The 15,029-nt window shown below is 39.9% G+C and overlaps 1 protein-coding gene across 5 annotated transcripts in view; it reads left to right on the forward strand.

The window, feature by feature from the left end:
* LOC109863688 (RNA binding protein fox-1 homolog 2) overlaps positions 1-15,029 on the forward strand; it is a 120,633-nt gene that overhangs the window by 18,567 nt on the left and 87,037 nt on the right. Inside the window, exon 1 of one of the 5 annotated variants that reach the window (XM_020444114.1) lies at positions 3,098-3,247. The exons of 3 other annotated variants lie outside the window; for them this stretch is intronic. The gene's annotated coding sequence lies outside the window, so the exon portion shown is untranslated. Of the gene's footprint in view, positions 1-3,097; positions 3,248-14,782; positions 14,856-15,029 lie in introns of those variants that run through there. One more of the 5 variants, XM_020444115.1, reaches the window with a different exon arrangement.

Below are 15,029 nucleotides of genomic sequence, written 5' to 3' on the forward strand. Positions count from 1 at the left end.
CATGTAGTTTTTTTTTTTTTTTTTTTTTTTTATCTAAAGCATGTTTCAGAATGTAGGTCAGATCTGGTTATTTTGTGTTCACCGATACAACTTCTTTTTGAAGAGATAAATCTTCACTTAACTTTCCTTCGATACTTCTTGTAGGAAAAGAGCTATAAAATTTTTGCGCGCGTGTGCACGCACACAAACAAGGGTATTTCTGTATATATCATGATTGATATTCGTTTGCGTCGCACGTGTAGAGTGCGTGGCGCGTACAATTCCCGTGCACAAGTCTCGCTGTCTTTTAATTCTTCATGTTCTCGCGATCGTGACGATTATCTCGAAAGAGTTTCTCTTTGTTACGCGGAACACAAAGAAAAGCAGAAATGAGAGATACATTATGCATTCTCCTGGTTACGATTTCTCCGCTAAAATTAAAACATTTTCTCTCGTGTTTATTATTTTACGACATATATATTATGTATGAAGAATGGCGGATGATTTTTTTTTTTTTTTTTCGTCGTCGGAGCGAGATGATATTAAATATATCTACACACAGACCTCGACATAGGTAATTGTCGGAGAGGGGAAACGCTTGCGCGTGTAAAATGGAAGGAAGTTTTTTCCCTCTAAACTCACAAAGTGCGTTTTAGCATCGTTAACCCCACAATAAATACGTGTCAAGGTCTTTTTTGCATGTCCACCCATTGTTTTTCACGCGCGAATGCGCGCGTCGAGAATTATCACTTGCAAATATGGGCAGAACGTGAGAAAATTGAAGCTCGTAATTCCTGGAAAAAACATTGCCAGGTTCGTTTGCACAGATTAAATTGAATTTGATCTGGACTTTTAACAAATAAGTTTCTTCTTCTTCTCTGAATTGTTTTTTCAAGTGGAAAAGTTTTGCAAAAGTGGAACATTTATAATTACGCGTGGCAATTTTTTTTTGCAGTTGCAATTACTATCGCGGCATTCTGTGAAAAATGAGAGCTGCAAGATATTAAATGTCCGACAGAAATAATTTCTGCGTATTGTAAAATTAAAATAGAACGATTATCTCACTCTCATTGAATCGGAATTAAAATTGAAAAATAGATTGTCATATGACATTTAACATCTCGATTGCGATGATCAAATAACGCTTAAAGTGACTGTGCATATGATATCTATGCAGTTTATCGTTCTTACATTTATAAAAAAACTCTGTACATAAAAAAATCAAATCGTAATTGCATTATTTACTCGTGACAATCTGCGCCGTCACATCTATCTCTGTAATCTGAAAGATAAATGTATTATATATTGTGACTGATAGATTTATTGCGATCGTATATATTCAGTTTTAAAACGCATAGTGCCGTATTGAATATCGAGCTTCCCGAAGGTATTTCTCCGTGAAAACTTGGCGAAATTCTGGCGAAGATAAATTGTTTTGACATTACGCGGCAACAATTTCGGGAAGTTGGCATTCGTTGTATTTATCGTAACATAATTTTCAAAAGCGCGATTCACAGTCAACAGAGACAGGGTCGAGGTTGATCGGAAAAAGAGGTTGCTGGCCTCGTGCGCGGGTTGAGAGATTTGCTTCTAATGCCATCCGCGTGACGGTCATTCGATGAAGGAAAACGCGGTGCCTACCTACTAAGCCGCATTCTTATCGGTCGGTTTATTGAGGATTACCGATTGTAATTTATGGCCGTGCGCTTGCGTGGGTCGGAGTGTTTTGTTCTAATTGAAGCGCCATTAAAATAGAGTATTTCGAAGATTACACGAAACGCGTGCAATCATCACACAACTTTACTGTCACGCGTTTGTCATTATCGAGTATTTGCAACGAATTTTTCGGTTATTTAATAATAATTAAAATTGGCAATTGAATGCTAAAAATTCCAATCAATTGTATTTGACACTTATTGTCAGAATTCTCGATCGACGTTCCCGTATGTCGAATGACACTCGTCGAGTTGTACGATTTTTGCGTGCGTAATATTACTTTTTAATAACCACCAATTTATGTATTACGAACCGTTGTTACGGGTAAACGAGGCGTAAAGTGCACGGTATGTCTGATATTAGAAATTTCTTAATGTCGATTCACTTCGAAATGAATAATGGAAGACGCATCCGTTCTTGGCCGATGCAGCGTAAAATCAGGAATTTTTTAATATACTGTGTAAAGGGACCTTACAAAAATTCGACGTATCTCATTCATTCAAATGGAAATAACGCTTGAACGCTTGATTTTGAGGAAAATGCATTCGTTGCGCTGGCTCCACTTACTGTGTGATGACTATGATAAATCGATTATAATAAAATGTTAAATATTTCTTGGGGAGGTGGGTTAAGCGCTTTCTAAAATATATATATTTTTTTTGTTCTGTTAATTTCATCCTCGGGGATTATACATTAAAAACTAGAAAGATCGTTGTAACAAGTTTTTACTCTCGTGAAAATTTTTTCGCGACATTCAACCCCTGTACATCGCGCACGCGTTATATATAACACCCTCGTCATCAAAACGATGATTCATACTCCCCTTCCCACACTCTTGGACTGTTCTCAATCTCACTCACGAGTCGCGCTATGCAAACGACAAATACATGTGTTCGACGAATTTATTTTCTTCGAGACAGAACGGCTAATATTTTCATTAGTGCGATCTTTGCACCGGCGAAAATTAAAACATCACTAATAATCACGTGTTCGAACAATCACTGCGGCGCGTTATAAATTTCACCGCGTTTGTGATCTTTGCTCGAGAACAACAACCTCATTATTTACACTTTGTGATAAGAGTTCTCGGCAATGTATAAACAACCGCACTGTGAAAATATATACATTCTTCTCGGCTTGTTCTTGAGAAATCGAGACGAATAATAATTTCGCGCAAACATATTCGATAAATTTATATAATTTCAAGAAAATAATTTTTCAAATAAATCATGTAATTTTTTGCGGTTGTGTTCGCTGTGAATATTGTGTGTAAAATTTTTTCGTGTGCCTTTTTTTGAGATTTTACGACCGTGAAGGGCATTTGTAGTTTTACTTATCTTTAGTGCGAGTGTTCTCTCAGCTGGAAAGTACCACGAAAAATGCAGCTGAGGACCTGCATAATCGGCACCACCCACGCAGTTGAACGTAATTCTGTACACTCTTCGCGCAACGTTCGTCGCAGTCACGCGGTAGAAATCCGCGGGAGGAGTTTCTTGCTCCATGTACTGTACGCAAGTTTAACTTGCACTTTGCGCACGAAAGAAACTCTCAGGTAACTCGCGGAAGAAGCACAATAGGACGCAGTAGGCGAAACTCGCAGTATATCTGCAACGAGCGTTTCGACTGTTGCACTCCGTTCTCGCTTTTCGCTCTTTCTCACTTCTTTTTTTTTTTTTTTTTTTGTCTCTTTTCTCCCCATTGTACGCGTCTCTATTCCTCCACGTGTTTCGCATTTTATGTTCGAGCAGGAATGCTTTGTTCACTCGTAACGTGGAAACACTGTGTGATGGTCTCTCTTCTTCTTATTCAATTCTGTGACAGCTGCGTAAAATAACGATCTTTTGCAAAGTCGCCCCCAAAATTCTTGTTCGCGTTCACAGTTTTACTCTAGCATGACTTTAAGAACGACCGTGAAATTTTTAAGCACTTGGTATCGCGCCAGACATCTCTCGCTCTACATAACTTTATTATTACACCGACCACCACACAAGATAAATATATTTCCGGAAGCGAATAGCGGACATAACAGATTACAAAATAGTTTCACGTCGTGTATTTTATTTATCCGTGAAAAAATTGAAAACCGATTAATTTCAAGAATGAATATCCATCGCTTTTAGCAAGATTAAAAATACATGACCATTTTCTAAGTGGACATCACAAGCAAAACTGGATTTCAATGTCGATAACCATTCCGTGCGAAGAGACAATAGCGCGGCGATTCATGACTTTCTCTCTCTCTTTCTCTTGTGTTTCGCACCAGAATAATTGCAGCGAAGTTTTATTTTTTTTTTCGCGTTAAACGATGTCGATAATGTCTCTTTATCCCGTTACTTTTTTTCCGAATTACAAACCATACTTTTATTTTTTATCCATAAACACGTTAGCAAAACATTTCGAGTTTCTACAATTTCAGATTATTTGTTTACTCTCGTCTGTGAATAATAAGCTGTTTTAACTTTTTTTGTGCGAAAGAAACATGCGTGCGTGTCTTAAATTTTTTTCATCTCCATAGACAGCGCTTCGTCGAAACGCATCACGATCTTAATCCACGTGCGGCTGAATAGAAATTTTTCCTTCGCGCACAGATCTCTCTCTCCTTCCTAAGCCGATGGAATGAGACGATTCGTTTCGTTTTGCTCGTCTCGAAGAATTCCATTTCGATCGTATTTGCTGTTCCGCAAATAAATCCCATGAAATCTGAATTTCTATTTCTTGCTATGATTAATTCATTCCGCTTCGCGTGCGTTCTTTGTGTCTAAAATTAAACGTAATATTTGCGTCTTGGTCGAATTTTTATATCGAGAATTAAATCGTCGATGACGTAATAAAGTAGAAACAAAACAAAATGAAATAAAAACGAGAGAGTAATAAATTAAATCGAAAAAAATAAAACTCGATTTTCGAATTACGTTTCCGATTCGAGAAGGGAAAGTCCGGGAAAGTCCGCGTTGACGACGCGTGGCGTCGTGCGGCTGCTGGCTGCTGCTGCGGATATCGATCGGTCTGGGATAGTCGCAGCGTCTCTTTAAGTTATCCGACGGGAGAGAGAGAGAGAGAGAGACTTCGCGCCACCCCCTTGGCAACATCCCTCGTCATTCCCGTTACCGCCCACGCGTGCTGTAACCTCTCCCGCGTATCTTTTCTTCGTGCTTTCTCCCGCAGACTCCCACGCCTTCTTATATATAATATTTTCTTTTCCACGATTTTGAATGATCGGCAACATAATTTTGCGATTTGCACGATTGCTTTTTCTTCTCTTCGAATACCTCTTCTTACTCTCGACCTATTAGTAAGTTTTGAAAGGCTTTTGAGCCTTCGAAGGTGATTTTTATTTGGTAGATACGCTTTGTACAATGTAAGCGATTCTGAAAACTTGTAAGTTCTCTCGGAGTAAGCTTTTGTGTACTTTTACAGTCGAGTGTACTCTGCGCGAACAAAGCAGAGCTCTCCCGGAGTTTTGGAGTGCTTCGTAGGACAATCTTTCATATTGTTCTAAACTATGTCCTTCGGAATTTATAAGAAATATGTTCCGTATTTTACAATGCTCTGTTCGAAAAAAAATTAGTTGTTTGTAAGTACTTTTTTTTTTATCAAGAAGTTTTATGTATATCTATAACATAACGTTGCTCGCATTGTGTGTGACTGTTATCATCTTTTCATCTACAATACTTTTCGATATTCCGTCGTCGCTGAAGTTTCGCTCGCGTCTAATGGGTTTATCTGGTGATCACTGGAGTTCCGCAAAACTCGTTAAACTCGATATTTGCTTCGTCGAAGCGCGACGCCTCGAATGGCTGTGCCGCGACAGATAATACTCCCTTGCTCGTCGCGCGCACGATATATAAAATAAAATGAAAAGTCGGCAAGTCGCGACGTGCGCGATCGCCTTTTTCCCCCCCCCCTTAATTCTTGTTTCTTTTCTTTTTTATTTATCCGAGTTTTTTTACGGCGCTTTTCGCGCGCCGACGAGCCGATGGCCCGCGGAGCCTGCGAGTATCGATCTTCTCGCGGACTCGCGTCGCTATTTTTTTTCCCGCGATATCACGTTTGTGTACGTACGCGGAAAGAAAGACTTTAAGAATATTTCAGAGAAGTAGTCTGCGTTCGTCGGTTAAATGCGCGTCGAGATAACGACAGGCGGGGTCATCCACGGGGCTATCTTACTCCTCCCGTCTTTCATGTTCTCGATATCTCGCGCAGCTGACGCGGTATATCGAGACAACTCTGGCGAGCTGCCCAGAAATTTCCCGATCGTAGTTTCATCGAATTTTTCAGAACTGACAGTTCGAGTCCATGATATTTTATTTTTGATTTTCCAGCGATAATTTCACAAATTATAGCACATACACATTTTAAGTTAAAATAGATTAGTGATTATTTTAGCTTTACAAATATGTTAGATAAATATCGCCAATATTGAGTGCGAATATATTGAATGCTCTTTTTATCGAGCGTAATATAAATTCGTAAACAACACTTATGATCTCGCGATAGCATTTGTTGCGTTTTAAGAAGCGCGTGTCAATTTTCTTGCAACTTTACTGAACGGTGAACTGTTATCGTCAGTCTGCATGACTGATCAGATCTTGTGGTAATACATTCATTAAGCAAGAACCGCGGGCGCGTATTTCTTGCCGCTGCGCTATTGTATGCAAACACACAGTACGACACTGTCTTGAGACGCGACTTAAGAAATCCTAAGGAGAGACGTCATCTAGTTGCCGCTGGGAAATCGTCGTGTTGGCACTTACGAAGATTTATAGAGGTCCCGATATTAAATCGCAAATGTAATTTACGAGACATCCCATTCTCTCCGCAATCGCCCGCAGCTGCTACCTATGGAAAAGCGTGCCGATGCGAATCGTTTTGTATAAAAATGTAGCGTTTAATATCTTTTTGCCAGCATTTTCGCGCGCTGTGAATAAAAATTCGAAGCGCGTTCCGCGGTAACACGCACGACTCGATTTATTTCCTTGCTCTATTTCGATGAGATATTTCCTTCTGAAAATAAAAGTGGCATTTCAGTGACAATAATGTACCGTAATGTACTCTGTGAGAAAAATCTTGCTTTAAGTCAATAAATTGCTTTTATTACATTTTTAGTGTTAGTGATTTTGTTGAAAATTTCGTTTTTTTGAAACCAAAAAACTTAAAACTAAAAAAACGAAGCAAACATTTTTTTATAAGTATATTTTATTTATCTCTTTGTACGTAAATATATATGTCTAGAAAGGTGTGATAATATTTAACGTAATAAACGTTCACTTGGGACAAGTTACATTTAACTTCAATTTCTCAGTTGAATAACGTCATTTTAAAAGGAAATTTGAATCCAAATCAGACACCGTCACGTTATTTTTACGATGAGATATATAATATATGTGAGAACGCATAACGCGATTCTCGATATCGATTCCCGTTCGGTGAAAACCGAGGATCGCGTGTGCGAATGAATCTAATTTCCATTCCACGGACGCGAACGCGCGTGGCTGGCATGAATGTTGTCTTATTACGCCCGTGAATTATCCGTCGCGATAACGTCGCGCGATTTGCAGTCGCTTTAGAAAGTCGAAATTTCGAACGTACGTTTCAATTATCCGCCAGTTTGCACGTTTATTTTGTAATTTAGCGTCCTGCTTCAATTTACAAGTCTTTACACGCGAGTTATAAATTTGCAACTAAAATATGGTCGAGATAATATATTCATAACATTTTACCTTGTGTGTCTGTAATTAACAACATATTTTTTTTTCTGTTTCAGGTAAGTACTTTGGCTGGTTTGGCTTAGTACTGTGAGTTGTTTTTTTACACGTAATACGTAATTTATCACAAGCGCGTAAACGTCGGATTCACAAATGTATGCTTTTGTTGTTGGTTTTTCTTTAACTCGTTTTCAAATGGTATGCCAGTTCTCATTTGACTAGAAAAACACACACGCACGCGTGCCTACAAGATTTGGAGTGGAAATTCGAGCGTTGAATGAGCAATACTCACAGCAACATGATCTCTGTAGTGTGACGCGGTGTTTCGTGCGTCTTTCAACTCGCGTTTCCGCGGTCTGTAGGAATGGCACGGCAAATTTCGCGGTTACGCGTTTTCAAACGAAAACTCTCTCTCTCTCTCTCGCTGACCTGCACAAAACATAAAGCCTTTCTTCCGGTATTATCCAATAATGAGAATGTCAATTGCGCGTGCCAGTCACTACGTTATTTCTCTCCTGAGACGCTTTGCACAATTCCCGGGCGCGATTTTCTTCTTCCATCCGTGTAATCGTCCTCGTGCGTCATACGAACTTTCGTCCTGGAAATAGAGAAATCTGGAATTTAGAGCCGCTTTAAATCTCGCGCGCGTCGTGCTAATGTCATGCTCTGATTTTCTGAGTTTAATTAACATGATTGTTTCGGAGGTATTGCGACTCGCACGCGTGACAAATACTAAATATATCGTGAAATTAGAAAGTATAGAAATGTGAAACACACAGCGCGTGTAGAACGGTGGTGTGTGATAAAAACTATAAAGAAAAAGATAGGAAAGCGAAAATATATATTCCTGTACGAATAAAAATGACAAAGTTACATAATTTATTTACTGAGCACATAAATAAGTAAGTCGTGTTCGTTGTAAAATTTTAATAAGGATACGTCTACGTAGTGACGTGTATATCGGTTAAATATTAAAGTGATCAAATGAAGAGAGGGATGTGCGAGATAAGAGTGGCCGAGAACAGAGAGAAAGAATAATAAAAACGTGTCTCCGAGTAATTCGAGAAGAGTCAAGACTAAATCTTTAAAGACGTTTTCCATCACGGACGCGTTTATTTTCAGCACTTTTTCTCTTTCCAACTTGACCTAATTAGAGTCGAGGCTGAAACGCGCGCTTGAAATGTATGTGGTGGGGCAAAGTTCATGAATTCGGAGTCGCGAAATTACCTACTCCGCCATTATGGTGCCCACATATTACAAGACTTAATTAAGCTGTCGATTTGATGGAATATTTAGAGCGGAGTTAACAAATGATTTCACAGATGACATACACGATTAAAGGTACGTGACACGGTTCCATCTCGCGCGATTACAAGATCCGATCATATTAAAGTTGTGTTTACGCTTCACGATGTCAGATAGAAATCCTTCCGATGTTGCACATTCAAAGAACGACGCACCTGCTTTTATCCTTTCTAATAGGAATGCCAATTATGCATTGATGGAATTTTTCTCTCTCTCTCTTTCTCTTTCATTCTTGGTGTCCGTATTAACGCCTTTCTGTATCCGCATACTTGCTTTTACCGTATATTGTAAGACGGAATTTCTCTTTCTATTAACGGTTGCATTCCTTAACTTCATTTCGTTGCAATAAATCCTGATTCAACATAGTTTAACCAAGTTTAATATAGTTTCTCTTCAAATATTCAAGCGCGATAGTAATATTACATTTTAATTTTTATTCAATTTCTGTTTGCGCGCACATGTATGTAATTTGTGTGTTTTACGGTTATTAGCTGCAACACAAAATTGAGAACGGTTATAGACTTCAACAAATCACGTTGCCACCGAGACGCTTCACTTATCTCATTATCCTTTAGACACGCATATATTTGCAGTATGTGAATATTTTATTTAATCATGTTGGATATTAGTTGAATAACCTCACCGAGCTTTTGTGTTCGGCAAACTTAATTTATTGATCGTTTATTAACAAGCGCTTTATATGCACATGAATCCGATTGACCTCATTGTGCATGATGAAATATATCGCGTGTTTGAGATATAAACTGAATATTTTGATTTTATATTGAACCATCACAAAATATAATGACGTTATTTTGATATCACAATTATCATAATTATGACGCGCAGTTTTTATACTTTATAGGTCCACGTAGTTTGTACTAACAATATTAAATGTCAAATAATTACGATAAATGGCACTAAATATGAGAAAATTATTACAATTATGTAATTACATACAATTTATAGCTTCTTCTCTATAAAATCGTACAAGTTCTTTTCAACAACTAACTTGCAAAAAGATGTAGGTTGTTTAAACTTCAGAATTTCTTATTATTTTTTTTTTCTCCCCGAAAGTGCAACGAATTGCACTGCGCGGTATTTATTTTTGAGATTCGTTTTAATTGGCACGTCGCAATTGTCTTATCTCGTTCATTGTTTTCCGGTACTGGTCATGATTTTCGAAATTGCAATTAAAGTCTCGCACTCGTCTGCCGATTAAGGCCGATTTGTATTCAGATGGCGGTAATGAAACAATAATGCCGTTTCGAGATAACCGTGCCATCCACATTCCTTGGACCGCGTTGCCATTATCATCTATTGTCATTACCTCGACCGTTCTCCTCGCGTCGTGCCATTTCGTGATCTCACGTGAGATTCATTATTCAATCCGTCGCGGATGCATAGTCCGTCCATATTACGCTGAGATCTGTAATTTTTCACTTGTACCGCATTACAATCGCGCGCGTGTAGGTTCTCTCTCATTCTCAACCGGGAACGTTCGTTTTGTTGCGGTGAATTGTAGGATTCCTCTGTTATATCGCAATTGGTTCTATTCAGAGCGCTATCGAAAGTTATGTCTATCTTCGAGCCTTTAAAAATTTTGTGGAAAATTGTTACGATTTTTTAAATCTATCCCTCGTCGAGAGACTATGCCGCATTGAAATGGAGAGCTCTTTGTTCACTGCCATCTTTGAACACAGTAACGCGAAATCTGACCTGCGATCCCTGAATGGTATCTCAGGTAGTACCCCTGACCCTGGAATTAAGTCGTTCTTCACGAAGAAACCCGTTCATCAGAGCAATCCCTTCGGCTTGGATTGTGAGAAAACGTGAGAGTTTGCGTGCCGACGAAGTCGGCCCAGAAATTCCTGCGTGATGAATTCCGACGAATAAGTTGTAATCACGTTGATATACCTTAAATGTTACCGCGTTTCTTTTCAAATCTCTTTACAATCCATTTTTTTCTCATGTACCAAAATTAAAAGAAAAACGTTGTTTTACAAATGTTTTTATTTATTTAAAAGAAGCATTTGATTATATTTTTTTATATCATATTTCTTCCAAGTAATTCACACGCGCGCAATCAAAGTGCACCTATCTATAATATCGCGTATATATGACGTCACGTTATGTCACACATCCACGAGACAATTTTTCTCTCATTTTTACGCTACAGAACATTTCATACAGCAATGACGAGATAACAAAAATTTACGTTAAAAAAAAAACTGAAGTTCCGAGCCGGAAGCAAAGCTAGCTTCTAGTTTTCTTAGAATTGTTTTTTTTTCTTAGTTTAGTGATCTTTCTTTTTATTCCGTATCGTTCAATACAGAAAGCGCCAGCCAGAGCTAAGTCATTTTTTTATAGCTTTTAGTATGTCTCGAAACGATAAACCCAGATCCCTTTCTTGGCGTTATGGGACTTTGCCGCGCCACGCGTGCAACCGTAAATTTCTTTAAGTCCAGTTAAACGCGGCAGTTAAGCGTCTTATCTTGCTCCGGCGATCCGAAAGTTCATTCTTTGCGCGTGCGCGCGCGCGCGAATAGAAAATAAAGTATCTGTTATTTCTTACGATTTTTCCTCGACTTATTTGATATCACGTGCAGAATGTCACCAAAAATTAAGAACGATATACATACGCGAGGAAGTTCTAACGAAAGAAGAACGTCGAGAAACGTGACGCGTTACCGTTGCATCGAGGAAGAAAGTCGCTCGGTCACTCATACGGTACTTCGCGTACGCTTTCTTATTTTTCTTTTTTCGCACGTTCGTTCTTTCCTCTCCGCGCGCCGGCCCAGGTCGCGGACAACTCCATATTTCTTGCGACGTAGTATCGCATCTGCCACGACGCGATAGAAACCACCGGAGAGCCTGCAAAACCAGTCGGTCGAGGTTTTACGCGCGCGCGAGAGAGAGAGAGAGAGAGAGAGAGAGAGAGAGAGAGAGAGAAAGAGAGAGAGAGAGAGAGAGGAGACATCGCGCCGCCAGAAGGGAGATAAAGGAAGAGAAGAGAAGGAAAGGACGCAAAGGAAATCGAAGTGCGGTACATATACATGTATATATATAGTAAGGGCTTCTCTTCCTTCGTCTTACTCGATTCTTCCAGTCGATTCTGTCTGTCTGACAATGGAAGATAAGGGGAAGCGCGCGTCTGTCCCGCGTTTAAATTGTGTTTCTGACGATGATTGAAAAGGCAGATTTTCAACACAATCGGGACGCGAGTGCAATCTATTTTGAAATAAATCTCTTTATCATATTCGGTTTAAAGTTACAAGCGGCGTCTTGAAATGTGTACAGCATTTCTATCGAATGGTGTGTTATCTTGGAAGATTATAGTACGACGGATTTTCCTCGAAACGCCGTTGCAAGAAAGAAAATATCGGAAAATCGAGGAGCGCGCGACGTCAATTCGTGCGAAAACTCAGCAGATGCCAAATAAAAATACTGCGCGCGCGCTGTGAGTGCAGGAGAAAAATTTATTCGGGGAACGTGCAGACGTATTTCTTTTTTAACCTTTAGACTGCTCGGTCCGCGCCGCGGCGCGTCGCAAATAATCGGAGTGGAAAGAAACGATAAACGAGCTCAGAGGGGGAAAAAAATATATATATTTTGCTGGAACGATTTTCCACGGACGTTCTCCAGAATAAGTTGAAAATAGCCGCGCGCGTTTCGAAAAGGCGTACGGGAGCGCTGTTTTCCCGAAAGAAAGATGGACGAGTCCTCGACAGGTTCGACGACGGTTTTGGAAGTTCGCCAAATTGGATTTTCTCGTACGAATTATACTGCAGAAGCTGCGAAGAGACTGAAAACGGTCGATCGTTTGACAGACGTACGTGATACTTTGCTCGCAGGTCATTTCGGGGAGAAGGGGGATCGCGATAATTAAGGTTATCATTAACGACAGTTCATCGCTCTAACACGCTTTGATCACTCGCGGGCTTTTCTTTTGAAGTCTTCCATTCTCCGCGCGATAAATATGGTACAACAATATCAATGTGTTGAAACAGAATTTCTTTGATTAATTTGAACAAATAACCACGGCAAGATCCGCAATCATATCATTGCAGTCGTCGACTTTAAATAAACTTTAATCGCAAACTTCTACGCGACTTTGAAACAACATGCGCGTTAATTTCAAATCGCGATTTACGGAGAAACAATTAAATGCATTTTCTTTGTTTATTCAGTTAGCCGTAGCATAAGCAAAGATAATGTGTTGCCTGATATTGCTTTCCAGATCCAATTATGCGGGAACGATCTTCCACGGATGGAAGAGAATTAATTACGATGTGCGCGTTAGCTCGCTAACGGATCGATCGAAGTTTGGCGCAAGTCGGACTTTAATCCGATCCGCACGCGACCGTGGAACGCAGGGTTATAGAGAACATGTGTAGTGCCCGTGGCTTAAGCCTCAAAAGGACCGAAGTCTCGGCAGCTGCGCGCGTTTGTCTTTCCGAAGACTCTCACGCGTCGAGCGCGCGGGGGAAACGCGCGCGCGTTGACTCGTTTTTGCGACCCCTTCGTCGTTGACGTTGCTGCGTAACATCTGGCAGAGACGTGTACCAATTTCGAACTTTCCCTCGCCCACCTCCCCGTGCGCTTGTTCGCAAACAACGCTCGATGTTGTTTCCAGTCGACGCGACGCTAGCTCTGCTGCAGTCACTGTTGCAATGCGTATCAACCCTTGCCGCGAACGGTTTCAAAAAGACTATATGTATATACACACCTCGCGAGCGTATCGGACATCGCATGTAATCGTTTTCCACGGAAAGGACATAGTAAACGTTCGATTAGTTGGCTAGTCGTGCGTTTGTTCATTGAAACGAAATTATTGGAAGTTATCGGATATTGTGCGTTATTATTGGAAATTCGAATGTTACAATACGCGATATCGTCTTGTTTCGCTCTTGATTAAATTGGTCAGCTTGATTGGATCATGTGAATAGAACAGAGATGATTACGGATTCAATATGTGCAATTATGTAAAGTCACAATTGGCAATAATCATTCTGCGCAAGTTTCCCAAACGCGAAGTTGAATTAAACTGATCGATATGTGAGATATTTTTGATATAAACACGTATGAGAATCTATTTACTCGACCGAACAGCAAAATGGGAGAGAAGGTGAAGATTCGTTATCGCTGATTCACTCTGACGAAAAAATCTTTGACGCACAGACAGAACAGAGGTTGTCTGACGGAGCGAAAAGAACATTTGCTGCGTTCTGTTCACAAGCGCCAATTAAAAATCATGCACGGTAGCTTTTATTTACAGAAAGGGTGTTTTATTGCAGCCGCCCTCCCTCCCCTGGATCATCAATTTGTAGTAACTAACGGTCGGGAGCAATACACGCCCTTTTTTTCCTCGTGTGCGCACTCGACACGCCACGTGCACGCCATAAACGTGCATACCTTATTAAGGTAAGCGCGCGCGAAGCTTGCTACGATCCTCGGAATCGAGATAACTGATCGGAAGTCGCGTATATACGTCGGCGCGTACTGAATTATTCAAACTATCGCCAAAGAGGATACGCGCGTCGCGTAAATATCAGACAGTTACGGGACAGAACACGTACGAGTGATGTATTTTTAGACGAATTTAATTTTAGAAAAAAAAAAAAAAAAAAATACAAATTATCTTCCCACAAAACAGGAGACAGGCAGCAATTCAATTGCGCTATTTGTGCGCAATTGAATTTGTCTTTCTTCGCTTATCGCGACTGTCCAATTTTGTAGATTGTGCAAGGAGTCCATTACCCTTTCCCATAACCACAAAAGTCCTTTCCACTTTGTCGCGTTCATTGTTGACCGCATGGAAATGGGTGAAACTTCAGTCTCATCCTCTTGCTGTCTCTGTTTCGTTTGACTGAGTAACATACAGAAGTAGAGCTTAGCTCGTCAGAAACTTGGATGGATTCAAGCTAGTTAGTACAACGGAAAACCACAAAGCAAAGCATGATTTATTAGCAAACACACTCGAATATTAATAGTTATTAAATAGTCATTGTGTTTTTGTTTCAAGAAATCACATACCCCGCGAATGACGAATCGTACTTGTGTGGAATGAATGAATACATGTATGCTATTTACGAGGAAACGATGACGTAACCGTTGCAGCTCTCTTTGATTGGATTAGTAAGATGCTTGGTGTGTATCTACGGTTATATCTCTTTTTATGCTGTCTTTTTAGGCTATTGCTGGTTCGCTTCCAGTCTTTCGAGAAACAAATAGGTTTAATTCGTGCACGTCTGCCAACGCTTGGCATACAGACCGGACTTTCTTTCTTTCTTTCTTTCTTTCTGTGCAGAGAGTAACTTTCCT

This window comes from Pseudomyrmex gracilis, unplaced genomic scaffold, assembly GCF_002006095.1.
Source record: "Pseudomyrmex gracilis isolate BER0280 unplaced genomic scaffold, ASM200609v1 scaffold_12, whole genome shotgun sequence".
In the NCBI taxonomy this organism is placed as follows: domain Eukaryota; kingdom Metazoa; phylum Arthropoda; class Insecta; order Hymenoptera; family Formicidae; genus Pseudomyrmex; species Pseudomyrmex gracilis.